General features: G+C 42.1%; 1 long non-coding RNA gene across 1 annotated transcript in view; it reads right to left on the bottom strand.

The window, feature by feature from the left end:
• Positions 1 to 3,068: 3,068 nt before the first annotated feature.
• Positions 3,069 to 27,878, bottom strand: part of LOC115079814 — a 28,991-nt gene continuing 4,181 nt past the window's right edge. Inside the window, exons 2-3 of the long non-coding RNA XR_003853388.1 lie at positions 5,204 to 5,276; positions 3,069 to 3,395 (exon numbers count right to left, since the gene is read on the bottom strand). This is a non-coding gene — a long non-coding RNA (uncharacterized LOC115079814). The remainder of the gene's footprint in view (positions 3,396 to 5,203; positions 5,277 to 27,878) is intronic.

Here is a 27,878-nt window from a genome sequence, read left to right as displayed (position 1 = left end):
TGTCACATGGCTTTACTGTCACCCTGAGGTCTATCTTAGAGGTGTGAATCGTGTGATCGATCGTCTTAACGATCGATTTTGGCTGGGGGGGAGGGAAATCTTATCGTCGGGTTTTTTTGTTTTAAAAAATCGTTAAAAATCGTAAATCGGGGGAGGGCGGGAAAACCGGCACACCAAAAAAACCCTAAAACCCACCCCAAACCTTTAAAAGAAATCCCCCACCCTCCCGAACCCTCCCAAAATGTTTTAAATTACCTGGGGTCCATTGGGGGTTCCCGACGCGATCTCCCTCTCTCTCTCTGGCCACGGCTGCGTTGAGAAATGGCGCCGGTGGCCCTTTGCCCTTATCATGTGACAGGGCAAAGGTAGCGCCGGTGCCATTTTGTTTCCTGGCTCCCGTCACGCCTGCTGGAGATTGCCCCCAGACCCCCGCTGGACCCCCAGGGACTTTTGGCCAGCTTGGGGGGGGGGGCCTCCTGACCCCCACAAGACTTGCCAAAAGTCCAGCGGGGGTCCGGGAGCGACCTCCTGCACGCGGGCCGTATTGCCAATCTTCAAAATGGCGCCAGCGCTACCTTTGCCCTGTCACATGATAAGGGCAAAGGGCCACCGGCGCCATTTCTCAACGCAGCCGTGGCCAGAAAGAGAGAGGGAGATCGCGTCGGGAACCCCCAATGGACCCCAGGTAATTTAAAACATTTTGGGGGGGTTCGGGAGGGTGGGGGATTTCTTTTAAAGGTTCGGGGTGGGTTTTAGGGTTTTTTTGGTGTGCCAGTTTTCTCGCGCCCTATTTAACGATACAATACAAATGCCCCTGACGATAAATCGGGGGCATTTGTATTGTATCTGCACTCTAACGATTTTGGACGATTTTAAAATTATCTGACGATAATTTTAATCGTTCAAAAACGATTCACATCCCTAAATTCTGTGCACATCAGTCTCTTGCCCACACCAGCTCCTATAAGTCCTTTGCATTTCTGCATCCCCAGCTGCCATAGATTTGACTATTCTTTGAGCTTTCTTACAACACTTCTCATTCCAGCTCTTCTTTTGGGGGTGTTCACTCTGTTGCACATTTTAGTGTCATCTGCATTAAGACAAATCCTTTTCCTTTTAACCCCTCTGTAATATCACTCACAAAGGTATTGAACAAAACCAGCCCCAGAACCAATCCCTGAGGCACTCCACTAATCATCCTCCGTGTGGTCATTACCTTGGGACCCACTCCCAGGCTGCTCATTTTATTCATGAGTCTCCTGTGTGGGACTCTATCAAAAGCACTGCTAAAATCCAAATAAGCCACATCAAGTGCATGCCCTTGATGCAATTCTATAGTCCTCCAATACTTGAAAGGATGGATGAGATGGCAGTGGTGCGCCCTCTCCTGAATGCAAAATGGATGCACCCAACTGTCAAGCAGGAGGTGCTTTACGATGGTTTATCAACTATCTGCTTAAGAAAAACCAAAACAAAACCTACCATCCAACAAGGGAGACTCTTCCAGTGGATTAGAAGTTAGACGTGTGGCTTCAGAAGGCACCAGAGATCACTGCCTTTGAACGCCTGCTATAATCTAAAGATTGCTAGAGTATGTCTGGCTTTCTTGTTGAATGACCATGAACTCTTTGTAGGAAATGTTCTACTGACAGCCGATGTTACAGTGCCTTTCAGCAATACACAATCACTAAAATCAAGCAGGGAGGGAAAGGTCCCCTCCCGGATGCATCAGTTTTGACTGTTAGCCCTTCTTCTAGTAAAACGGTATCACAGTGCTAGAATCACAACCGCAGTGTTGCCTCACAGCCAATAATCCAGAGAGAATGTGAGTTTGCAAACCTCATTTTGACTTTCTATAGTGAATCATCCATTTGAGGGTTTGTGAATCATCCAGTTCTGTTCTTATTGTGAGATGTTAATTTTAGAAGAGATTTTCTTTTACAATCTCACAATCATACACCAAACCCGTCCCTTCTCGGGGCACATAAAACGATAGTGGGTCCCGATGCCTGCTTGTGAGCTGGACAGCAGTTACTAGGTGGGTTCAAAAGCCAACATGGTCAAGGAGATGGTGAGGTGGACCCAGCTCAGAGACAAGGCCTGTAAGTACCAAAATGCTCACCAAATTCTTACATAACTGATAGCAGCCTCTGCCAATCCAAAGGCTTAGACAAAGAGGATCTCACTCCAAACAACATCTTCAAACAACAATCTTTTTTTCCCCAAAATCTGAGGCTCCCAATAGTCAGTAAGTCCATAAAAATCACCGAGTTCTCAGGGTACGCAGGTTTCTAGCAGTATTAGCAGCAGCAGCGAGCATGCACACGTTCTCCAGTCATTCCTTTCAGTACAATATCAGTGCCTTTGCCTTCTTCCTCTTCAGCAGAGGTTGGGAATTCGATAATGTCAGATTACAGAGACATTTCATTCCACAGTGTAGAGCAGCTTCCTCGAATCCTCATACTAGCCTTGTTTGCCTCTGTTTGGCCTCCTGCGCAGCGTCTGCTCCAGCTTTGAATATTCTATTTGCCATGACCTCCTTTCTGACTACAGAATGGATGAATTGATGCTCTGGTCTTGAAAAAAAAAAGGATGTGCAATCGGTGTCTATTTTCCATGTGAATTCATGCAAAAGTTGGATTTTATGATAAATTATTGTTTCAATTTTATGTCATTTGGTAAAAAGCAGAATAGCAAATGTCTATAAATGAATAAAATAAAAAGCTGTGTGTATCGCTTTAAATGAATCTGCTTATCATTGCCAGACATAGGCACTGACCTTCCACCTTGTAAACAATACAGCTTCCAGCCTGCTCACCACCCTTGTTTCTCTAAAGAGTGGTGCATCTCTGCTCATCTTTAATTACCGTGTGCATACTTCGTCTGTAGCTGTGAACCACGAGCTGCAAAACTATTCCTTAATATATGCATACAGAAGCATGCATATACTGTAATTGGATCAGGTCTTAGCCTCCTCAGGTTAACCATTCCCAGCTGGTCTGCTCTTTTGCGCTAATTATTTATTTATTTATTTAATTATTTATTTAACACTTTTTATATACCGGCATTCGTAGGACACATCATGTCGGTTCACAAGTAACTGAGAAAGGAAATTACAATGAACGAGGATGGAGGGTTAACTGGGAAATAATTGGATAATATACGAAACTGGATAACATATGAAAGTACAGGAGAGAGAGTCAATTACATATTACATAACATTAACATAACATAACAAATTACATAACATTAAATGTTTCTCTAATTAAATTCATTGTTGACTGTATAGCTTCTGTTTTTGGGTTCTACTTCTCTTCATTTTTCTTGTCTGGCTCGCCTTCCCCCTCACCTGGTTTTCCAGCCCAGCTGGAGTCTGCCCTTTATGATGGGATGATCTGAAACCAAGGGGAAACGAGCTGATTAGCAATTAGGCTCTGCTCTCCTCCATGGTAGAATCAAATCATCGTCAGTAGAGTATCACAGACCACAGCTCCCATACGAAAACAGTATGGGTGCACCCCAAATCACCCCCATAGGTGTCACTGTTGTACAAATTCTGGGACTCCTGTTCTCCCCAGCCACAGGTGGCTATGCTCACTGCCTCCATAACATTTCCAGCTCCTGCTGGCCCAATGAGCAGGAGTCAGGAGCAGGACTTGAATCCCATCCATGTCTCCTGCATGGCAGCACATGGGGCTACTACTGGGACATTCGGATGGCCCAACCTTGTCTTTCTTTTAAGAAACTGTATCTTAATTTTCTACTGAAATATGTGTAAATGTCTGCAAGGATGGAGACTGGTGGTCACCTACGGCACCAACCATTAGGGGGCAGCAAAGAGCAGCCATGTGGGGCCACAAGCGGAGCCCATCCCACTCACAGCCAAGAGAAGTAAAGACTCAGCGGGCTGCGAGAGGAGCCTAGTCCACTTATTGCCGAGAGTAGAGACTTGGCGGGCCACGAGCAACGCCCATCCTGCTTGTGGCCAAGAGAAACGGAGTCTTGGCAGGCCACGAGGAGCGCCTCTGTTTGCGTGTGTGTGTGTGAGTGTCTGTATGCCAATGCTAGAGTCTAAGAAGTAGATGGGAGAGTTAGAGTGCATAGCAGTAAATGATGAGATTGACATAATTGGCATCACAGAGACCTGATGGAAGGAAGATAACCAATGGGATAGTGCTATATCAGGGTACAAATTATATCGCAATGATAGGGAGGATCAATTAGGTGGGGGTGTGGCACTTTATGTCCGGGAGGGTATAAAGTCCAACAGGATAAAGATCATACAAGAGACTAAATGCTCAGTAGAATCTATATGGGTAGAAATCCCATGTGTGTTGGGTAAGAGTATAGTGATAGGAGTATACTACCATCCATCTGGACAAAATGGTCAGACAGATGATGAAATGCTAAGAGAAATCAGGGAAGCAAACCAATCTGGCATTGCAGTAATAATGGGAGATTTCAATTACCCCACTATTGACTGGGTAAATGAAACATCAGGACTTGCTAGAGAGATAAAGTTCCTGGATGTAATAAATGACTGCTTCATGGAGCAGTTGGATCAGGAACCAACAAGAGAGGGAGCTATTTTAGATTTAATTCTTAGTGGAACGCAGGATTTGGTGAGAGAGGTAACGGTGGTGGGGCCACTTGGCAATAGTGATCATAACATGATCAAATTTAAACTAATAACTGGAAGGGGGACAACAAGTAAATCTACAGCTCTACCACTAAATTTTCAAAAGGGAAACTTTGACAAAATGAGGAAAAAAGAAAAAAACTGAAAGGTGCAGCTGCAAAAGTTAAAAGTGTTCAACAGGCATGGACATTGTTTAAAAATACAATCCTGGAGGCGTAGTCCATAAGAAAGTTGGAAGGAAAGCAAAACAATTACCGTCATGGTTAAAAGGTGAGGTGAAAGAGGCTCTTTTAGTCAAAAAAAATCCTTCAAAAATTGGAAGAAGGATTCATCTGAAGAAAATAGGACAAAACATAAGCATTGTCAAGGTAAGTGTAAAACATTGATAAGACAGGCGAAGAGAGAATTTGAAATGAAGTTGGCCATAGAGACAAAAATTCATAATAAAAACCTTTTTTTTTTTTAAATTTATACCTTATTAAGATTTTAAACAAATTACATTGCAAAAAATCAAGGAAATTACTTTAAGTGCAAGAATAACAATAAAACAAAATCTTTAGCTACCTTAATTACACCAAACTATGGTCCCCATCATGGGAGGATACTTCATGAAATACCAATTCAGGCACAAGGAAAACTGTAATACATTACAGAAAAAAGAGAGTATACAATTTATAAGCAGTTTAACACTTCAACCTCGTTCTTTATCAGCCAGAAAGGTTTTAAGATGGATGGGCTCCTGAAAAATAAACTTATTTTTTTGGAAAATGACTGAGCATTTGCAAGGAAATTTTAAAAAGAATGTTGCTCCAAGAGATAAAACTCTAGGTTTCAAAACAAGAAATTGTTTTCTCCTTAATTGGGTGCCACGAGACACATCTGGAAATAACTGGATCCTTTGTCCACAAAAAAGGAAATCTTTATTTATTACTTCTGCAGTATCAGGTTCTTATCCCTTTCACTGCAGAATGCAACCAAAAGAGTTGCTCTAAGAGGAATGTCGTCTATAGATGACTCAAAAAATGAGGTCAAATTAGGAGATTCCTGATGGACAACATCTGATCCTTCCTCCCCATCTTGAGGCCTTAATCTGGTTTTAGGAATATAATACATTTTAGATATACTTTTTCCCCTCTACTGTTGAAATAGATAAGACTTCCACAAGATATATTTTAAGCAACTCAAATGTAGATAATAATCTAGAAAAAGGAAAGTTTAAAAATCTTAAGTTTCTTACATGATTTTCATTTTCTAGATTCTCCATTTGTCTGTGTATTACCAAACTATCCTTTATAAAGGAATTATTAGCAGTATGCAATGTAGACAATTGAACATTTATTATTTTACAAGACTCCTCTAATTGAGTTAATCGAGTATCATGTTTTTCAATCACATTTTTAATTTCAGCAGAGGTTTTACTATTCTGAATAATAGAACTAGACAAAGTTTTTTGCATGTTAATAAGTACCCTCCACACATCTCCCAATGTTATATTTTGAGGATCTTTGGGTTCTGTAACCAAATCCTGAGGTCCAGAACCCACCTGTATCCCCAAATCCTCTATATTCCCAACTGAAATGGGTTGTATAGAGTTAGTTGTTTCCACAGATCCCTGGATCATATATTGGGATGTAGCTCCGGGTACTTCCACCTGCAATTGGGACAACTGCAAGAGGCTTGGACTTTCTGGGATCCCGACGAGAAGGAAATTTCAGGTATAGAATTTCGGGCAGTTTGACTTACCCTTCTGGCTACATGGGAGTCCATAGGTCCCCTTACCACAGGCACAGCCGGAGAAGAATTCCAAACTTTGGTTTTTCTTTTCCTACCCATATAAGTAGGAGGGAAAAGGAAGAGAAAAAATTCTTGATAAGGGGCGCACCCCTTTGGCGCGCGGCTTTGGCAGTATGCCGGCGGCTGCGCACCACACCTTCCCGAATTTATCCGGTGATTTGGCCCCAAGTGATGATGTCACTTGGCTGAGGATGAGTCCTCTGGTCTTCCTGGGCTCATATGGGGAGCCCCAGGCACAGTCCTTCAGCCTGCCTCTCTTCTGAGAGGCTTCTCCCACCAGGCTCTTCGAGTTTAGCATGCCACACCTTCCCCGAATTTATCCGGTGATCCGGCCCCAGGTGATGAATTCACCGGGGTCAGGCTGTGGATGAGTACCACAGTCTTTCTGGGCTCAGATGGGGAGCCCCAGGCACAGTCCTTCAGCCTGCCTCTTCTCCGAGAGGCTTCTCCCAGCAGGCTCCTCCGGTTTAGTGCGCCGCACCTTCCCTGAATTTATCCGGTGATCCGGCCCCGGGTGATGACGTCACCGGGGTCAGGCTGTGGATGAGTCCCGCGGTCTTCCTTGGCTCAGATGGGGAGCCCCAGGCACAGTCCTTCAGCTTGCCTCTCCTCTGAGAGGCTTCTTCTACCAGGCTCCTCCAATAAAAACTTTAAAAAATATATCCAAAGCAAGAAACCTGTTGGTTGGACCATTAGGTAACAGAGGGCTTAAAGGGGCTCTTGGGGAAGATAAGGCCATTGCAGAAAGACTAAATGAATTCTTTGCTTCCGTGTTTACTAATGAGGATGTTGGGGAGATACCAGTTCTGGAGATGGTTTTCAAGGGTGAGGAGTCAGATGAACTGAACCAAATCACTGTGAACCTGGAAGATGTAGTAGGACAGATTGACAAACTAAAGAGTAGGAAATCACCTGGACTGGAAGGTATGCATCCTAGGATACTGAAGGAACTAAAAAATGAAATTTCTGATCTATTAGTTAAAATTTTTAACCTATCATTAAAATCATCCATTGTAACTGAAGACTGGAGGGTGGTCAATGTAACCCCAATATTTAAAAAGAGCTCCAGGGGCGATCTGGGAAACTATAGACCAGTGAGCCTGACTACAGTGCCAGGAAAAATAGTGGAAACTATTCTAAAGATCAAAATTGTAGAGAATATAGAAAGACATGATTTAATGGAACAAAGTCAACATGGATTTACCCAAGGGAAATCTTGCCTAACAGATCTGCTTCATTTTTTTTGAAGGGGTTAATAAACATGTGGATAAAGGTGAACTGGTAGTTGTAGTGTATTTGGATTTTCAGAAGGCGTTTGACAAAGTCCTTTATAAGAGGTTTCTAAGAAAATTTAAAAGTCATGAGATAGGAGATGATGTCCTTTCGTGGATTACAAGCTGGTTAAAAGACAGGAAACAGAGAGTAGGGTTAAATGGGCAATTTTCTCAGTGGAAAAGGGTAAACAGTGGAGTGCCTCAGGGATCTGTACTTGGACTGGTGCTTTTCAATATATTTATAAATGATCTGGAAAGGAATACGACGAGTGAGGTTATCAAATTTGCAGATGATACAAAATTATTCAGAGTAGTTAAATCACAAGCGGATTGTGATACATTACAGGAGGACCTTGCAAGACTGCAAGATTGGGCATCCAAATGGCAGATGAAATTTAATGTGGACAAGTGCAAGGTTTTGCATATAGGGAAAAATAACCCTTGCTGTAGTTACACAATGTTAGGTTCCATATTAGGAGCTACCACCCAGGAAAGAGATCTAGGTGTCATAGTGGATAATACTTTAAAATCGTCGGTTCAGTGTGCTGCAGCAGTCAAAAAAGCAAACAGAATGTTAGGAATTATTAGGAAGGGAATGGTTAATAAAACGGAAAATGTCATAATGCCTCTGTATCGCTCCATTGTGAGACCGCACCTTGAATACTGTGTAAGGGGATGGAACAACTCCCCTATGAGGAAAGGCTGAAGAGGTTAGGGCTGCTCAGCTTGGAGAAGAGACGGCTGAGGGGGGATATGATAGAGGTCTTTAAGATCATGAGAGGTCTTGAACGAGTAGATGTGAATTGGTTATTTACACTTTCTAATAATAGAAGGACTAGGGGGCACTCCATGAAGTTAGCAAGTAGCACATTTAAGAATAATCAGAGAAAATTCTTTTTCACTCAACACACAATTAAGCTCTGGAATTTGTTGCTAGAGGATGTGGTTAGTGCAGTTAGTGTAGCTAAAAAAAGATTTGGATAAGTTCTTGGAGAAGTCCATTAACTGCTATTAATCAAGTTTACTTAGGGAATAGCCACTGCTATTAATTGCATCAGTAGCATGGGATCTTCTTGGTGTTTGGGTAATTGCCAGGTTCTTGTGGCCTGGTTTGGCCTCTGTTGGAAACAGGATGCTGGGCTTGATGGACCCTTGGTCTGACCCAGCATGGCAATTTCTTATGTTCTTAATGAGAGGGATTGTGTGTGTACAAGAGAGCATAGTGTTAGAGAGAGAGGAAGCCTGTGTACGGGTGCGTGTGCGAATGAGACAAGGAACCTAAGTGTGTGTAAGAGAGGGGGCCTGTCTGAGTAAATGAGGTTGATGCTGGAGCTAGGGCCTAGATCCGGGGGGGGGGGAGGCAGGGTGGCACAAGGCAGAAGGTTCGTCCAGGGTGCTTAATAACCTTGCACTAGCCCTGGAGACTGCGGTCTCTTGGCTTACACTGCTCCACTTGAGCTTTTACTAAAAGTGATAAAACTCCCCACATACTGGTTTCCTCCTATGAGCAAGGCGTAGGGGCTTTGGGAGTGCTGTGCCCTATCCTATACACTGTACAGTAAACTCGCAAGTAGGGGATCGGTGTTATGGTTTTGAGGTGTTGGAGTGGATTCTTGGGTGCTGCGGAGATGGCCACTCGCACAGGGAGGAGCCCCATGAGGAACCATAGTACTAGGCTGGACTCTATGCATGTAGACACAGAGAAGTTGTGTTTATTATACAGCTTGGTGGTACTGCCCGGGGAGCGGACAGCAGTGAGGTAACCCAGTAGAAGTAGTCCAGGGGTCCTCATCAGAGGAGACCAGTCCCGCACTTGAGTAGATGGTAGGCAGCGCGAGGTAGTAGAGGAAGTCCCGGATGCAGGCTCCCAGCCCTGAGCTGTAGGTGAGACAGACTGACAAGGTTAGATTACTCACTGACATAGATAGCTGTATTGATGGAGATCCTGGCAGGCAGAAGTAGTTGAATTGTAGGCAGCAAGGCAGGAAGAGCAGGCCCTTGAGGAGCAAGTACCTGGTATCCCAGATAGGCACCTGAAAGAAATCATAGGGCCCCTGAGGAGCGGGTACCCAGGTTAAAGATGAATGGCCCTGGAGGGCAAAAAGAGAGCTTCCAGCGGCAGCAAGGAAGCGGCAGAGCAGCTTAGACCGGAGGTGAATCCAATCCATTCACGATCTTTGCTAACTCAGGCCTGGATTTATCAAAATGCGATACGTATCGCATGCGATAGCAAAAGGGGCATGGTTGATGCTAATAGATAGGTAATTAGCACAAATTGCAATAAACTATGTGAAGAGCTAAGTTAGTGCAAATTGCTAGACCTGTTGTATATCCTGCATTAAATGAGAGAGAGTGAGTGAGTGAGTGAGAGAGAGAGAGAGAGAGAGAGAGAGAGAGAGAGAGAGACTAGCCATAATGTCCTCTCCCTAGATAGGTATTTGTTTCCCTATGGAAGGCCCATCTAGTAACTCGAGGTGAGGTTTAGGTATTAGGGTAGGGGGTTAGGGGCCACTTTGACATTCAACGTGAGATGTACGAACAGAACAGTGCTCTCCTGTGAAAATTTGATGACCCTCGGAGTGAGGAAATTCACTCCAAGATGATATTTGTGCAAGGTTCTCTCAACCTAGCTTGATGGACTCTCTACCTGGGTAACATCAAGCTAGGTGGAGAGAACATTGCACAAATCTCATCTTTGGGTAAGTTTCCTCTCTCCGTAGGTCATCAAATCTTCACAAGAGAGCACTGTTCTGTTCGTACGTCTCACGTTGAATGTAAAAGTGGCCCCTAACCCCCTACCCTAATACCTAAACCTTACCTAGAGTTACTAGACGGGCCTCCCATAGGGATACAAATACCTATCTAGGGAGCAGACATTATGGCTAGTCTCTCTCTCTCTTTCTCTCTCTCTCTCTCTCTTAGAGCTACTACAACAGGCCTTTCAGGAGACATTACAAAATGCACTAACAGCTTAACACTACTGAAAAAGGTGTAGTTAAAATCAGCATTAAATCTGTGCAATAGCACTTCAAAGACTGGCAAGCCCACTCCTCCTCCTTTTCAAATTTGCATCGCACCATACAATATGGGGCTATCACATGCGTTAATGGGGCTTTTTGCCTGCGATAAGCCCTTAACGCATGCGAAAACACCTTAGCGCATTTTGATAAATGACCCCCTCAGTTTGTTAGCAAACGAAGGGCAGGCTGAATACCCGGATGGCGTGACGTCACTCGAGGGGGACGCCCCCAAGGTTCCCGCCATGACGTGGGTGGTGTGAGCGCACACACCATAGGAGGCCCTCAGGAGAACCATGGCGAACGCCGTTGCCATTCCAGGGACGCCGGAAAGAGCGGCATGAAGACGCGGCAGCAGCCATCTTCCCAAGGCTTGAGGAGAGAGAAGGAAGAAAGGTGAGGCACAGAGGTCGAAGCTGTCTGAGACCGACGGATGCAACAATCGGCCAGCATCAGATGGTGAGAAAGCCACCCTTGCAGTAGAATTGTGAGAAAGAGTGCATGCTTGCTGGAGGGAGTCTTGCAAAGCTCAAGAATAGTACTCCAGAGCTCATTGGTTTTTAAACCCTTCTAAAAGGCCCAGACCTGCCTGACCAGGATACTTGGAGAGATTTCTGGTTAGGCTTCGTAGAGCATTGAGCTGTATGCAGTACTGTAGAGCTGTGCAGGATACCTACACAACTATGAGAATTATTTTTCATGGATGTTAAGTTTTCTAGAGGAAAGCATATATTGTTAACAGCCTCTTAGCCTATGGAACTGATCATATTTTGTAATATTCTTTGTGCTGCAACCCAAAGTTTGTTTTTTTTTTCTTGATCTTATCCTTAAGTATCCTTTCTTTTTTATCCTACTGTATTTTCTCTCTCATATTTTCTGTTACTTAGGAATAAGACAGCATGTACCTTTTACTTAGGCGACACTTGCTTTTTTTTTTTTTAAAAAGCTTTGAATTAGCACAAGTCAGACATTTGTGAGCAGTAGTGGCCATTGTCAAGGCTTCAACCCTGGTTATTGTCCATTCGTGCATCTCTCATAAGCATGCACAGTCTAATGGCTGTAAAACAAATACAAAATAAATCAATCAAAATTAAAAGTAAATCCTTGCATTTATAAGAGGAACTGGGCATGTTGGCTCCCATACGGAAACTTAAATATCAATTGGGAAAGGAGGTTTGCAAGGGCAGGTAACTGTCTAGAGATGGAGCGGAGGGAGGTTTATGGGGCTTAGGTAGGGAGGAGGAAAACCAGATTATTAAAAAAAAAAAAAAAAAAAAGTAACCGGGGACTGAAGGTAAATTCACAAAAAACACAGGAAGAAATCCTACATGAAAACAGATCTTGTGACATTTGTCATTCTCTTCCTGTCTCAACTTCAAAATGCTCTAAGTGTCTATGATAATATTGTTCGTCTATAAAATTATTTGAAAGAAAAAGAAAAAACAGAAAGAAGCTGTTGAATTGAGAGAGGATGATTATAAAAGTGGAGAGGCACCAGTCACGTTTATGGCTGTGTAAGTTGGATACTGATCTTTGCCTCCTGTAGATGAAGGTCTCATGAATCATTCTCCATGGTGTACGGTTGGTATCTTAATAAGTTCTTCAAAGTTGTGGTTCATTTTTTTTTTTTATATTGTTGAGATAAACTTTAATTTAGTTGAAAGCATTTCAGGCAAGCAACAGCTAAAGCCTATGACCCTTTTTTAAAAAGAATCGCTTTATTCTAGTTACCGGCTTTTCTCCATTTCTATTACTTGAAGGTTAAATCAGACTTGGGGTTGAACACACATCATACATGCAACTAGTAACAAATGAACAGAAACAAGAAATGCTTTTTTAAAAAATGGACTTCATTACCTGAGTGCATTAGAATTTCCTGCCTCCTGTTTTTTGTTTTTTTTTTCTATTTGTGTAGATTCATGCCTGCAGGTCATTGCACTGTGGATATTTTCTTACCGATAAGGGATAAAGTATCTTTTAAACCATTGCATCAGTCAGAAGAATAAACATGCCCCAGACTGAGGCAACAGGAAGTTTCAAGAGGAAATATATATTTTGTTCAATATTTGTATACGCAATCACACGTATGGAGAGCTCAAACTCATCCTTTTCCATAGTATGACACAATCCCATTTACACAGGGAGCACAGTGACAGAGGCTATTTTTATCAAGTCTGGAATTTTTTTCTACCCACATTCTTTTTCATCAGAAATATTTCTTCTTATGGTATCTCCCCTAAGCCAGACTGTATGACTGTGCTTCCTTTCAATACTATCCTGACAGACTCTGACATAGGGACTCCCAAATCTAGGCAGAAATAACAGTGTAGATATTATGAGAGTTATTCAGTGTAATAACTGTGGGGCGTTAATCTCTAGCGGAGCCCTCCTGGAAGCTTCGGGCTTGCCCTATCTGTTTACAACTCTTTGAACTGATGAGGGAGGACACTCAACTCAGAGAGGAATTGGCCGGTATTAAGGGTATCTCCCTCCATATCCAGAGTCCAGAAAAATGTATCCCCCATTCTTACAAAGGATCTGAAGGAAAAGGATTAGAAAAATCACAGTGGCTTCTGGCAGGATAAGGCTTATGATTAGGAAACACATCCTTCAAATGATACTTCAACAGCACTGGAAATAGAAGATAGTCTCATGAAGGCATCACCATGACAGAGTTGAAGGAAGACATGCACCATAGACGATAACCTGAGAGTAATGCCAAGTGATTCCCAAAACAGCAGGAAACTCCTTCTGCTGCCAGACTTGATTATCAGAGGCAGAAACTTGGAAACAGGACTAGAGGGTGTGGCAGACTAGGGGAGGTGGTTGCTGAGTGCCTTATCCTTCTCTCTCTCTAATCAATGCTTTGAGACTCTGCAACTCACACTTTTTTTTACCTTCAGTAGGGCTTCTTAGGTTTTTGCCCATTAGGTTACCAGAGGTACATTCCAGCACCGGGAAATTCAAGAGGATGTAGAGATTTTGTTGACCGACAGGAGAGTCCATCCTTGTGGAAGGTTATAAAAGGGAAACTCCATGACTTACTGTACTTAGTTTCATGTCTCTCAAATAATATGTACTGCTTTTGTGAAGTCAAGACTGGTCCTTTCCTTGATTTAAAATCTATTAAGAGAGTCACTCATGCTATGGTGATACCACATTTGGATTACTATCACAATAAAGAGAGGGAGCTATTTTAGATTTAATTCTTAGTGGAATGCAGGATTTGATGAGAGAGGTAATGGTGGTGGGGCCACTTGGCAATAGTGATCATAACATGATCAAATTTAAACTAATAACTGGAAATGGGGACAATAAGTAAATCTGCAGCTCTAACACTAAACTTTCAAAAGGGAAACTTTGATAAAATGAGGAAAATAGAAAAAAACTGAAAGATGCAGCTGCAAAGGTTAAAAGTGTTCAACAGGCATGGACATTGTTTAAAAATACAGTCCTAGAGGCGCAGTCCATATGTATTCCACGCATTAAGAAAGGTGGAAGGAAGGCAAAATGATTACCGTCATGATTAAAAGGTGAGGTGAAAGAGGCTATTTTAGCCAATAAAACATCCTTCAAAAATTGGAAGAAGGATCCATCTGAAGAAAATAGGATAAAACATAAGCATTGTGAAGTTAAGTGTAAAACATTGATAAGACAGGCGAAGAGAGAATTTGAAATGAAGTGGGCCATAGAGGCAAAAACTCATAATAAAAACTTTTTAAAATATATCCAAAGCAAGAAACCTGTGAGGGAGTCGGTTGGACCATTAGATGACTGAGGGGTTAAAGCGGCTCTTGGGGAAGATAAGGCCATTGCAGAAAGACTAAATGAATTCTTTGCTTCTGTGTTTACTAATGAGGATGTTGGAGAGATACCAGTTCCGGAGATGGTTTTCAGGGGTGATGAGTCAGACGAACTGAACAAAATCATTGTGAACCTGGAAGATGTAGTAGGCCAGATTGACAAACTAAAGAGTAGCAAATCACCTGGACCGGTTAGTATGCATCCTAGGGTACTGAAGGAACTAAAAAAATGAAATTTCTGATCTATTAGTTAGAATTTGTAACCTTTCATTAAAATCATCCATTGTACCTGAAAACTGGAGGGTGGCCAATGTAATCCCAATATTTAAAAAAGGCTCCAGGGGTGATCCGGGTAATTATAGACCAGTGAGCCTGACTTCAGTGCCGGGAAAAATAGTGGAAACTATTCTCAAGATCAAAGTTGTAGAGCCTATAGAAAGACATGGTTTAATGGAACACAGTCAACATGGATTTACTCAAGGGAAGTCTTGCCTAACAAATCTGCTTCATTTTTTTTGAAGGGGTTAATAAACATGTGGATAAAGGTGAACCAATAGATGTAGTATATTTGGATTTTCAGAAGGCGTTTGACAAAGTCCCTCATGAGAGGCTTCTAAGAAAACAAAAAAGTCATGGGATAGGAGGCGATGTCCTTTCGTGGATTACAAACTGGTTAAAAGACAGGAAAGAGAGAGTAGGATTAAATGGTCAATTTTCTCAGTGGAATAGGATGAGCAGTGAAGTGCCTCAGGGATCTGTACTTGGACTGGTGCTTTTCAATATATATATAAATGATATGGAAAGGAATACGATGAGTGAGGTTATCAAATTTGCGGATGATACAAAATTATTCAGAGTAGTTAAATCACAAGCGGATTGTGATACATTACAGGAGGATCTTGCAAGACTGGACCATTGGGCATCCAAATGAGAGATGAAATTTAATGTGGACAAGTGCAAGGTGTTGCATATAGGGAAAAATAACCCTTGCTGTAATTAGGAGCTACCACCCAGGAAAAAGATCAAGGCATCATACTGGATAATACTTTAAAATCGTTGGCTCAGTCTTGTTCCTGAGTTCCTGGTTCCAGAGTTCCTGCTTCTGGTCTTCAGAAAACTTGTTCCAGTCAGAGGAAGCCTTGTCTTTAGTCTTCACCTGGTTTCTCATCTTGTCTGGATCCCTTGTCTTCAGCTGGTTCCAAGTCCAAAGAGTGCACTGCTGTTGGCATGGTCTGTGACCAGCCCATGGGCTATGTAGGGTGCGCTATGGCGAGGGCTCTCCCAGAACTTCGTCTTGCCAAGAGTCTTCAGAGTCTTCAGCCCTTGTTTTTTATACGTCATCTGAGTTATGTCGTCTTCAGCTGGTTCCAAATCCAGAGTTTTTTCCAGCCATTGGTGTGGTCCATGACAAGCCCTCAGGATGTGTCGAGTGCGCTGTGATGCAGGGCTCTCCCTGAGATTTGTCTTGTCAAGAGTCTATAAAATCTTCAGCCTTGTATTTCTCCATCTTCAGAGTCTTCTTCAAGCCTTCCTCTCTTCATATCTTGTGTCCTCAGCCTTTGTCTGTCCTGACGCACAAGCCTTTCCCAAGTAGCAGGTCCAAAAGGACTTTCTAGTGGCTGAAGGGCACCCCAGAAACCAGCATTGCATTTCTGGATCTCACTCCTGTGCGTGCAGGTTCAGTGGAGGCTTGAGTGTTCCAAGCCTCAAGCATTCCAAGTTTCCAAGTGTTCCAAGACTCCAAGTGTCTGTCCAGCCCGTGCTCAGATGCACTTGCCTACCCACAGCTTGTTCCTTGGAACCTCTCCCCGGGGTTGTGCCATGGCCCAAGGGCTCACGATCACGTCGGCTCCTGAGCGCCATCTGCGCTCACAACAATGTATTTGGCTGCAAGAGTCAGATCATTGCTTGAACTACCACCACTACGCTAATGTATATTCTGGTTGCATCTGATTGCATCTGGACGTGTTGCCTGTGAATATAACTCTCTATGAAACCTAGCCGGAAGTTCTAATTGGCAGGATGCAAATATTAAGAAGGACATTTGCAGTAAATATGAGAGACTGCGGTCAGACTCAACAAACCCTGGCTAATGAGTGAGGTTCATTCCTGTCAAGTAATGCACAACAATTAATGCTTGACAGAGTAATAAGGATTCCAAGACATGTGCAGATGAGTTTCCAATTATCTGAAGCCTTTTCTCTTGTTAACTTGACCCAAGCAATGTCCAGGTACAAGAAGTATTTGGCTGCAAGGGTCAGACCAATGCTTGTACTACTACCATTATGCTAATGTATGTTCTCTGACGTGGCAGGTAACTAAGATGACATGAGAGAACTTGTTGCCAGGGCCTAGGTACCCATAGCTCTGCAGAATGATGAAAGAACAAGAAAAGTTCTCCCTGTCCAATAATTAATCTATAAGAGTCAGTGAATGCTGAGATTGTATATTCCAAGGGCTGAAGGCAATATGGGTCTTATAGAAAGAGATTAGACATATAGGACATCAAGCATATCTAATAGGATCAACAAATCCCAATTCTCAAAAACTGCTAAAGTATGAAAATAAACAGCCAATATTGGTCTCTATCCTTTAAGCTCAGATGGTCATTTTGATGAGTGGAAAAAATGAATGAGAATCCAACAACATACGAGGAAAGAAGCAACAGAATTTTCAAAAAAGAGAAACATCTCTTTAAGGAATTTGACCATCAAACTAAGTCAATTACCAAAAGCATAAATATAGTGGGAAATAAAGAGCTGCTTCAAAAATCTCACATGGATCAAAACCTGACTCAGGAATGGCTAAGAAGAGGTAAGCTTAAACCTGAAGATGAGAGACTGATAAATGCTGCACAGGGTAGTGGACTGCAGACAAAATGGTTCACGGCCAGTATAGAAAAAAAATGACAAAATAGATAAATTGAGACTCTGTAAAACAATTAGAAATGGTTAACACACCTCATCACTAGATGTTAAGTACTGATATCAAAAGGCCCGTTTACAGAAAGGCATAATAAGGTGGCATGGCTCATCCATTGGGAATTGTGTAAACAATTGCAGAGAATGAAGAAGTTGTGATCACCTGAGACATTGCTACTCCAACAGAATCAAATCTTGATGCAAGAAAACAGGATATTGTAGTAAAAGAGAAAAGCACAATATCAGCATCGTTGATATTTATTATTTCCTTATTTAAGGTTTTTACTCTACCGACATTCATTGGCGGAACATCATATCGGTTTACAGACAAACAATGAGGCAGCAACATAGCTTTACAGTGTAACAATAGGAACAACTTTACAGAGTAACAACGTAATGGACTGCAGATAAACAGTTGGACAGCAACATAGCTTTACAGTGTAACAATAGGAACAACTTTACAGAGTAACAACGTAATGGACTGCAGATAAACAGTTGGATAGCAACATAGCTTTACAGTGTAATAATAGGAACAACTTTACAGAGTAACAATGTAATGGACTGCAGATAAACAGTTGAACAGCAACATAGCGTTATAGTGTAACAATAAGTACAGCTTTACAGAGTAACAACGTAATGGACTGCAGATAAACAGTTGGATAGCAACATAGCTTTGTAGTGTAACAATAGGAACAACTTTGCAGAGTAATAACGGAATGGACTGCAGATAAACAGTTGGATAGCAACATAGCGTTATAGTGTAACAATAAGTACAGCTTTACAGAGTAACAACGTAATGGACTGCAGATAAACAGTTGGATAGCAACATAGCTTTATAGTGTAACAATAGGAACAACTTTACAGAGTAACAACGTAATGGACTGCAGATAAACAGTTGGACAGCAACATAGCTTTACAGTGTAACAATAGGAACAACTTTACAGAGTAACAATGTAATGGACTGCAGATAAACAGTTGGATAGCAACATAGCGTTATAGTGTAACAATAGGAACAATTTTACAGGGTAACAACATAATGGACTGCAGATAAACAGTTGGATAGCAACATAGCTTTATAGTATAACAATAAGTACAGCTTTACAGAGTAACAACGTAATGGACTGCAGATAAACAGTTGGATAGCAACATAGCGTTATAGTATAACAATAAGTACAGCTTTACAGAGTAACAACATAATGGACTGCAGATAAACAGTTGGACAGCAACATAGCTTTATAGTGTAACAAGTACAGCTTTACAGAGTAGCAACGTAATGGACTGCAGATAAACAGTTGGATAGCAACATAGCTTTATAGTGTAACAATAGGAACAACTTTACAGAGTAACAACATAATGGACTGCAGATAAACAGTTGGACAGCAACATAGCTTTATAGTATAACAATAAGTACAGCTTTACAGAGTAACAACGTAATGGACTGCAGATAAACAGTTGGACAGCAACATAGCTTTATAGTATAACAATAAGTACAGCTTTACAGAGTAACATCGTAATGGACTACAGATAAACAGTTGGACAGCAACATAGCTTTATAGTGTAACAATAAGCATAGCTTTACAGAGTAGCAACATAATGGACTGCAGATAAACAGTTGGACAGCAACATAGCTTTACAGTGTAACAATAGGAACAACTTTACAGAGTAACAACGTAATGGACTGCAGATAAACAGTTGGATAGCAACATAGCTTTGTAGTGTAACAATAGGAACAACTTTGCAGAGTAATAACGGAATGGACTGCAGATAAACAGTTGGATAGCAACATAGCGTTATAGTGTAACAATAAGTACAGCTTTACAGAGTAACAACGTAATGGACTGCAGATAAACAGTTGGATAGCAACATAGCTTTATAGTGTAACAATAGGAACAACTTTACAGAGTAACAACGTAATGGACTGCAGATAAACAGTTGGACAGCAACATAGCTTTACAGTGTAACAATAGGAACAACTTTACAGAGTAACAATGTAATGGACTGCAGATAAACAGTTGGATAGCAACATAGCGTTATAGTGTAACAATAGGAACAATTTTACAGGGTAACAACATAATGGACTGCAGATAAACAGTTGGATAGCAACATAGCTTTATAGTATAACAATAAGTACAGCTTTACAGAGTAACAACGTAATGGACTGCAGATAAACAGTTGGATAGCAACATAGCGTTATAGTGTAACAATAGGAACAACTTTACAGGGTAACAACGTAATGGACTGCAGATAAACAGTTGGACAGCAACATAGCTTTATAGTATAACAATAAGTACAGCTTTACAGAGTAACAACATAATGGACTGCAGATAAACAGTTGGACAGCAACATAGCTTTATAGTGTAACAAGTACAGCTTTACAGAGTAGCAACGTAATGGACTGCAGATAAACAGTTGGATAGCAACATAGCTTTATAGTGTAACAATAGGAACAACTTTACAGAGTAACAACATAATGGACTGCAGATAAACAGTTGGACAGCAACATAGCTTTATAGTATAACAATAAGTACAGCTTTACAGAGTAACATCGTAATGGACTGCAGATAAACAGTTGGACAGCAACATAGCTTTATAGTATAACAATAAGTACAGCTTTACAGAGTAACATCGTAATGGACTACAGATAAACAGTTGGACAGCAACATAGCTTTATAGTGTAACAATAAGCATAGCTTTACAGAGTAACAACATAATGGACTGCAGATAAACAGTTGGATAGCAACATAGCTTTATAGTGTAACAATAAGTACAGCTTTACAGTGTAACTATAAGAAAAGAGGCGGGGGGGGGGACGGTTATGTCTAGGGGGATTGATAGGCTTGAAAATGCAAAGTAAATAATCAAAAACAAGGAACAGAGATAAACTTAATTAAAATAATTAAAATAAATTAAGAGTATACTAATAAATAGGTCCATAACAGATATAGTTTGAAGTTAAGCAGAATCATCAGGTATAGAGTTAGAGTCATATTTGAGGAATAAGTAGTCATCTTGGTAAGGTGCACTGCTGTCTGGTAAAGGGGTTAAAAAATGTGGGGGGGACGAAAAGGGGTGTGTGAGTAGTTAGATTAGCTGAGGGAGTATAAGGTGATGGGTAAGGTCCTAAAAAGTCATGAGTAAGTTTGTTTGAAAAGCCAAGTTTTTAGTTTTTGTTTAAATTTATGCAGGCAGTGTTCTTGGCGTATGTCGGTAGGCATAGTATTCCAGAGTGTGGGGCCAGCAATGGATAGTACATGGTCTTTAGTGGCATTGTAGTGGGTACGTTTGGGTGTGGTAACATGTAGGGTTGCTAGGAAGCATGATCAGGTGGGTCTATTAGTGCTGCGGAAGGTGAGGGAGTTATGTAACCAGTTCATATCTGGGTTATGTAAAGTTTTGTGTATTATTGTGAGGGTTTTGTAGTGTATGCGATGTTGGATTAGGAGCCAATGTAGTTCTTTGAGGATGGGGGTTATGTGTTCGTTCCTGCAGGTGTTGGTGAGGATGCGAGCAACTGCGTTCTGGAGCATTTGGAGGGGGGAGATGGTGTTTTTGGGAAGGCCGAGGAGGAGGGAGTTGCAGTAGTCTATTTTAGAGAATATGGTGGATTGTAGTACTGTCCAGAAATCATTGAAATGTAAGAGGGGTTTTAGTTTTTTTAGGGTTTGTAACTTGAAGTAGCAGTCTTTCAAGGTGTTGTTGATGAATCTTTTGAGGTTGAGTTGGTCATCAATAATGACGCCTAGATTCCTTGCGTGTTGTAAGGTAGGAATTGAGGGTAAGGGGGGGGGGGTTTGTGTTGATTTGGGAAGGTAGGATTGTGCGGAGGTGTTATTATCATGATTTCCATTTTAGCGGTGTTGAGTGCGAGGTTGAGACTAGCGAGGAGGTTGTTGATGGCGGAAAGTGATGTCTCCCATGTTTTAATGGCATTAGGTAGGGAGTCGGTGATGGGAATGATGATTTGTACGTGATCAGCATATATGTAATGTGTGAGACCAAGTTCAGAGAGGAGGTTGCAGAGGGGCAGAAGGTAAATGTTGAAAAGGGTGGAAGATAGTGAGGAGCCTTGGGGAACTCCTTGTAGGAGGTTGATTGCCTTGGAGTCGTGGTTACCTATTCTGACTTTATATTGTCTATTTTTTAGGTATGATGTGAACCAGTGGAGGGGAGTCCCTGAGATACCAATTTTAGATAGCCGATCAAGTAGTAAGTTGTGACTTATAGTGTCAAAGGCCGAGGATATGTCTAGAAGTGCGAGTAAGAATGAGTGGCCTTTGTCTAATCCTTTGAGTAGGTGATCGGAGAGTGAGAGGAGGAAGGTTTCAGTGTTGAAAAACTTACAGAAACCAAATTGTGAATTGGAGAGAATATTGTTACTTTCTAGGTATTCAGTTAGCTTCAGGTTAACTATTTTTTCCAGAATTTTTTATATGAATGGTAGGTTGGAGACTGGGCGGTAGTTTGTTGGTTCATTCGGATTTAGCATAGGTTTCTTAAGAACAGGTTTGACCAGTGCTTGCTTTAGTGGCATGGGGACATGTCCTAGGGAGAGAGATCGATTTATGATGTGAGCTAAGGGTTGGGATATGGTGTTGGGGATGGCGAGGAGGTAGTGTCATAAGGGAGCGAAGATGGCCTCATTTTTTTTTAGGAAACCATATAAGGTACACAAAATGGGTGATATTTACCGCTCTCTTAACACTAACGTAAACTCTACATACATCAAAAGAGAGAACAAATCTTTATTGTCAAAACCTTTTACCAAATCACATAAAAAGTGTGTCATAAAACTCACTCACTCATCCACACATACACTCAATTAAAATCACAATTTAAGCCACAATGAAGTAGCCCGCCAGAAATTACATTAATGCAACTTTTTCAAGATGTAAAGAATTTCAGAATGCAACAAAGAACATGTATTTATATATTCTGTGGTTATATAGCACCACTTACAACTCTGTAAATGATTTTACCTTCTGGTACAATTACCTAATTATTCCCTAATCTTCACTATTCTCAATTTGTTTAATCTTAATTACCATGCTATTATATGGTCAAATATAATAAATACATGTGTCCATCTATATTTAAAAGTGCATGAAAGATTGAAATTATCTTCATCTGGCGCTCTTCACTGTGTGCTCCTTCCTTCATCAAAATTTAGAGACAATGCTTCATCTTTCACCACGGTATAACCCCCTACAAGAGGCCCTGGACCTGGACACGTATTCTCCGTGGTGCACGTTGGTCCAGGCTTCAGGTTTCAAGACGTTGCAGAAAAACATTGCAAACATATCAATAGCTGGTGCAGTAGCAAGGTTCTGCTGGGAAAAGTGCATGAGACTTAAACCAAGAGAAAGTCAAGCACGTTTTGAGATTTAGCCTGTGATGGTTTCATATATAAAGCTGATAAAGAATACCTCGGCGTGAGTAAGCCAATGGATAACGCGGAGGGTCCGTTGAAAGTGTATTTTTTGAATGCAGGTTTGATGGTCAATATCCCCCTGATGAAACTGGTAATATAGAAACAAGGGCCTCTTGTAGGGGTTATACTGTGGTGAAAGATTTGTTCTCTCTTTTGATGTATGTATAGCTCATTTTTCTTTTAGACATGATTCAATTTCGGAGGGCGTAGTGTCTTTGAAGGAGTCTAGGGAGGCTTGTGTGGTTTTTTTGGGAGGCCTTGGGTGAGGATAAAGAAGAGACTGCGGGAAAACGTGTCATGATTTTTGCTATTTTATCATGGAAGAATTGGGCTAGGTCCTGGCATTTGCTTGCGGCTTCTTTGTCGGGTACAGGTGGGGGGAAGTTTTGGTTAGGTCAGCAACGTAATCGAATAGTGTTTTGGGGTTGAAGTGGAAGTCATGTATACATTAGGCATGGAAGTCTCGCTTGGTTTTCAGGATGTTTTCATGGTAGGTATGCACGGCATGTTTGTATTTGGTGAGTTTTGTAGAGGATGGGTCTTTACACTGGTTCCTTTCTAGTTTTCTAAGGTTACGTTTCAGTGTTTTTAACTCTGGAGTGTACCAGATTTCTTTGGGGTTAAGCGAATGGTTAATTTTCTTGGACTGTAATGGGCAGAGTTTGTCAGCAATATTTCTAGTGAGGTGGTTCCAGGATGAGAAGGCAGATTCTGAGTTGGTTATGCTAGGTCCAGTTTGTCGAGGTCATTTGTGATGGCTGTGACAAGGTCATCCCTTGAACAGGGTTTTCTGAAGTGAATTGTGTTGTATTTCGTGTTTGTATCAGTGCTGGGTGTATTATTGATGGAAAGGTTTGTTTTGATGAGGGAGTGGTCGGACCAGGGTACAGGGGTGCATGAGGGAGTATCTGAGCATATGAGATTGTTTGTGAAAATGAGATCTAAAGTGTGCCCTGCTCTGTGTGTGGGACTGTTTATTATTTGGTTAAATCCCATTGCTTGGAGAAATGTCAGGAATGCCTCGCATGAGGGGGGTAGGGGTATGGTATCAACATGCAAATTGAAATCCCCTAGGATGATGGCTGGCTAGTTCATAGTTATGCATTCAATAAGGGGGGGTGAGTTTGAGTCTAGGAGACCTGGGGGGTATATACTAAGCAAATTTGTAGTTGGGGGATTTGAAAAGCCTGATTTCGAATTTGGGGGTAGATCTAATGGGACCAATGATAGACATGTCAGTACCAAGAGACTATTCTGTGAATTCAATGGAGAAAGAGAAGATCCTCAAGTACCAAACGAATCAATCAGAGACCTAGAAAATGTGACAGAAAGATACACAAATTGTTCCGATTGTATTGGATACCATTGTCCTAATTAAAAAGAACATCTGGGCATATCTGTTGGCTGATGCTAGCTGAAATGTGGACCCTTGACCGAGGTGAGGTGTGGCTATCAGCGAGGTGACCCATGGATTCCCACTGTCTGTAGACAGACTCAAAAAGGTGGAACAGGAAATCCCCTCACCTGATAGGATGGAATCTAGGCACGGCCCGGGGTCGGAGGCTGGCAGAAGGCAGGCAGAGTCCAATAGTAATCCAAATCAGGGCAGGCGGCAGGCAAACAGGCAGGTCAGGCAAACTGGGTCAGAGGCAGGCGGCAGACAGGCAGGCAGAGTCCAACAGAAATCCAAATCAGGGCAGGCGGCAGGCAAGCAGGCAGGTCAGGCAATCCGGATCACAGCAAAAGCAGGAAGGCACCAAGGCAGCTAGCAGGAAGACCTGTTGCAAGGCAAGGCCGGCAGGCAGATCCAAGGCTTCTGTTCCCTGGCCCCTTTAAGAGGCGGGGTGAGCTCCTGGAGGCCAGCCCGCGCCGCGTTCCATGACATCGGAGGTCCGGCAGGAAGAGGTGTCCCAGATGCCCCGTTGAACAGTTACAGCTGCAGACCCAGCCATGTCGGTAAGCCAAGCCGGTCGCGCAACACATCTGGACGCGTTGCCTGTGAATATAACATCCTATGAACATTAGCAGGAAGCTCTCATTGGCAGAATGCATGTATTAAGAAGGGGATTAGCAGTAAATATGAGAGACTTAGATCAGACTCAACAAACCCTGGCTAATGAGTAAGGTTCATTCCTGTCAAATTATGTGCAAATTAACCCATTCAGAGACATTACCCCAATTGAAGATAGCTGGGAAATCTACCATTAAAGCTACTGGCACTGTCATTGTTTCTGCGGCTGTTCAGATGGATATCCTAATACACAGTGAGGAACTGGTTCAAAGTTGTCTGCATGTCAAATCCCTCAGCAAATGGGTGGTTGAACTAAGAGAGGAGGTGGCAAGGCTGAGAAGCATCTGAGAGAATGAGGACTACATTGATTAAATGGGTATTCTCACCTGTGGACTGGAAGAGCCGCAGGTTCAAAAGGCGTGTCTAGCATTTGGAGGAGATCAAAGACTTCCGAACGGGGGCCTTTATCCTTCATACATTAATAACAAGTGTCTTTTCCATTTTTCCACAAATTTTGAATAAGTAAGGTCCTCCAGAGGCGATGTATGGCCTATAGAACCTTCTTCTGAATCTAATAATGTGGGCTCATTAATCCAGGACCCCAGTGATGAAGAAGATGAACTGGGGTTCTCCTGGTTGTCTCAGAGGGGAAACATCCTGGACTACCATCTCTGAATGACTTGACTCCATCTCAATTAAGTGAGATAATGAAGAACATTGTAGCAAGGGTTCTGATGATGTGTTCATCCCAATGGGCAAAACTGGGACTCCAGTCTGAGAGATTGCCATAGCAAAGGTGGAAAGGATAGGCTGGATAGTTCCTTCTATCTTCCTAGTCAAACAGGTAAAGACATTCTTCACCATATATGCAATTTGGTTCAGTGACTGACATGTCCTCTGACCTAGTGTATGAGGTGGAACATCCTCTTTGTAGACAAGAATGGGTCCTTGTTCCATAATAGGAGGTGTAGTGGAGTTGAGCAGTACTATGGAACATATCGGTTCCAGTGACTCCAATCAGAAGCCCTCGACTAATAATTGTGAAGGAGTGAGGGCTCTTGTAATTGGAGGGGGCAGAGGCAAAAGATCCCATTCTGCCCCAATCTAGGGCAACTGGCATGCAGCTGTGTAAGCAATGTAGCATGATGACTCTGGTCCGGGACTCAATGTATCAAAGATGGTACTATAGGAGTCATGTGCTTCAATGGAGTCGAATGCCTGGAAACTGCCAAGGAATGTTTCTTTGAATGCTTAAAGGGCTTGAGCCACGCTAATCAAGCCGACATAGAGCTGGTATTTTTTTTTTATGTCTGCATTGGTTGCATTGGAACCATTAGTCTGGAAGGAGCCCTGACTCCATGTGTCCTTGCACTATGGATCAATGGATCATATGGGCCTGCTGCATTGCGAGCATGGTGCTTCAATGCATTGAGGGCCCTGTGCACAGAGGGCTTCAATGCATCAAGCATTGAATGCACCAGTGAGCCATGTGTTGAGTGCATCTGTGTGTCGTGTGCCGAATGCACTGATGCGTCGAGCACACTGATGCATCATGCACTGAACATACTGATGCATTGTGCACATCGATGCATCGTGCGTTCAGCATGTTGATGTGCCTTGCACTGACAGTGCTGAAGTCTATTGCATTGCCAATGTGCTGTGCATCGACTGTGCTCATGCACCATGCTTTAAGGATTTATGCTTCTTCGACGCAAGTTCCAATGGCCCCAGAGTGTCTTATTGTGGTTCAGCCCAAGGCATCGCTAGCACAACTCATATCTCATCCATGAAGGGCATTTCCTTGCCACAGATGCAATTTTTTAAACCATTGACGGTAGGTTTCTTTTGCTAGATATGTTGAGGAGGCAAGTTCTTTTGTTGTTGTTTTTTTTTCTTCTAGCACTGAAAAGTGCTGTTTTGGGCATTACAGAGGCAGTGAGGCAATTAAATAAGGTAAATATTGAAGACAAATATCGAAGCATAAGCTAGAAGAGAAAATATATCTGGACAGATTGAGTACACATCTGTACTTATGTTTGGGCAAAAAATTGACTGAGGAGCATGTGCGGGAATTCCTGCACATGCTCAGTAGAACTAAAAGGTCTACAAGCTAGGAGAGATGAGTTCATTTGATGCCGCTGGACCACACCCACCCACATGTGATTTCTAATTCAGCCTGTTTATTGACAGAAAATATGTTGAAATCCTCTGCTGAGTGTGCAAGAAAGCAAATAGAATACTATGGATTATTAGGAAAGGAATGGAGAATAAAACAGAGAATATCTTAATGCCTCTGTATCGCTCCATGGTGCAACCTCATCTTGAGTATTGTGTGCAATTCTGGTCACTGCATCTCAAAAAAAGATATAGCAGAATTAAGAAAAAGTACAGAGAAGAGTGAACAAACTAACACAAGTGTTGGAATGATTTCCCTATGAGGAAAGACTAAAGAAGTTAGAGTTCTTCAGTTTGGAGAAGAGACGGCTGAGGGGAGATAGATAAAGTTCTATAAAATAATGAGTGGAGTGGAACAGGTAAACGTCAATCGATTGTTTATGCTTTCAAAAACTAGTGGACATACAATGAATTTACTAGGTAATACATTGAAGGCAAATAGGAGAAAATATTTTTTTAGTGAACTAATTAAACTCTGAAATTCATGCTGGAGGATATGGTGAAAGCAGCTAGTACAGCTGGTTTTAAAAAAGGTTTAGACAAGTTCCTGGAAGAAAAGTCCATAAATCATTATTAAGATGGACTTGGGGAAATCCACTGCTTATCCCTGGGATAAGCAGCAAGGAATCTCTCTACCCCTTGGGATCCTTCCAAGTACTTGTGACCTGGATTAGCCACTGTGGGAAACAGGATACTGGGCTTGATGGACTTTTGATCTGAACTACTATGGCAAATCTTATGTTTTTATGTTGGATGTTGATTGGGACATCCCGACTGTGGTGTCAACTACAAGGAAAGAGATTCTGGACTGTCTGC

This window comes from Rhinatrema bivittatum, chromosome 1 (genome assembly GCF_901001135.1).
Source record: "Rhinatrema bivittatum chromosome 1, aRhiBiv1.1, whole genome shotgun sequence".
Taxonomy (NCBI): Eukaryota; Metazoa; Chordata; class Amphibia; order Gymnophiona; family Rhinatrematidae; genus Rhinatrema; species Rhinatrema bivittatum.
This window is presented reverse-complemented; position numbering and strand designations above follow the sequence as displayed.